This window comes from Felis catus, chromosome B3 (genome assembly GCF_018350175.1).
Source record: "Felis catus isolate Fca126 chromosome B3, F.catus_Fca126_mat1.0, whole genome shotgun sequence".
Lineage (NCBI taxonomy): Eukaryota > Metazoa > Chordata > Mammalia > Carnivora > Felidae > Felis > Felis catus.
The window spans coordinates 146,749,650-146,751,378 of NC_058373.1; positions in this window are offsets into that span (position 1 = coordinate 146,749,650).

The following is a 1,729-nucleotide window of genomic DNA, read 5'->3' on the forward strand; positions in this document are numbered from 1 at the left end:
TGAACACAAGGGAAGATGAACACAAGGGAAGGGAAGCAAAAATAATATAAAAACAGGGAGGGGGACAAAACATGAGAAACTCTTAAATATGCAGAACAAACAGAGGGTTACTGAAGGGGTTATGGGAGGGGGGATGGGCTAAATGGGGAAGGGGCATCAAGGAATCTACTCCTGAAATCATTATTGCAGCATATGCTAACTAATTTGGATGTAAATTAAAAAAATAAAATTAAAAAATTATTTGTTTCTGTGAGTCTAAAGTGAGTCTCTTGAAAAATAACAAGCATATAGTTGGATCATGTGTTTTTTATCCATTCTGCCAATCTCTGTATTTTGATTGTATTTTCATTTAAAGTAATTACTGATGAGGAGGAACTTCTGTCTTTTTTTCTATTTGTTTTCTACATGCCTTACAGCTTTTTTTTGGGTCCTGATTCCCTGCATTACTGTTATCTTTTGTGTTTAGTTTATTTTTTGTAGTGAAATATTTTTAAGTTCTTTTCTTATTATCTTTTATTCATGTTCTATACCTACATTCTTTGTGGCTACAGGGGATCATGTTCAACATCCTAAGGTTATAATGCTTTAATCTGAATTTATACCAGCTTCACTCTATCTCCCACCTCTATCAGTTGTTAATGTCATAAAACTACATCAAACATAACCACCAAAACATAACCTAATAATTCTTTTGAATATATTAGTCTCTTTTTCCTGTTTTATTGAGATATAATTGACAAATAACATTGTATTAGTTCAGGTGTCATTCGTCTCTTAAATCATGTAGGAAACAACACGTGGAGTAAAAACCAAAATTACAGCAACACTAACTTTTATTTCTTTATTTTTATTTATTTTTATGAGACAGAGAAAGAGAGAGAGAGAGAGAGAGAGAGAGAGAGAAAGAGAGAGAGAGAGCATGAGCAGGGGAGGGGCAGAGAGAGAGGGAGACAGTTTCCAAAGCAGGCCTCAGGCTCTGAGCTGTCAGCACAGATCCTGAAGTGGGGCTCCAACCCACGAACTGTGAGATCATGACTCGAGCCGAAGTCGGATGCACAACCGACTGAGCCACCCAGGCACCCCAATAACACTAACTTTTAGACTAAATAAAATATGTTAGTTTCTTGAATCATGTAGAAAACAACACATAAGTTTACAAACCATCATTACAAAGGTAGTAACGTTTGTAATTGCCCATGTGCTTAGCGTTATGAAGATCTTCATTTCTTTACTTGGCTTTGAGCTTCTGTCCAGTGTGTTTTCACTGAACCCTGTAGGTGACCCTTGAACATTTGCTGCAGAGCAGGACCAGTGGCAATGGTCTTTCTCGGCTTTTGTTTCTCTGAGAATGTCTTAACTTCTTCCTCACTCTTGAAGGACAGGCTGGCCAGATAAAAGATTCTTGGCCAACTCTTTTTTTCTTTGAGCACTTTGAATATATCAGCCTACTGCCTTCTGGCCTCCAAAGGTTTTGATGAAAAACCTGCTTAAGATTTTTTTGAGGAGCACTTGTGTGTGATGAGTCACTTCTTTCTCACTGCTTTCAAGATTCTCTGTTTATCTTTGGCTTTTGAAACTTGATTATAATGTGTCTCTCAGCGTGAGTTTCTTTCAGTTCATTTTGCTTGGAGTTAATTGAACTTTTTGGATGTTTATATTCATGTATTTCATCAACTCTCAGAAGTTTTTAGCCCTTATTTCTTCAAATAGTCTCTGTGCTTTTTTCTAT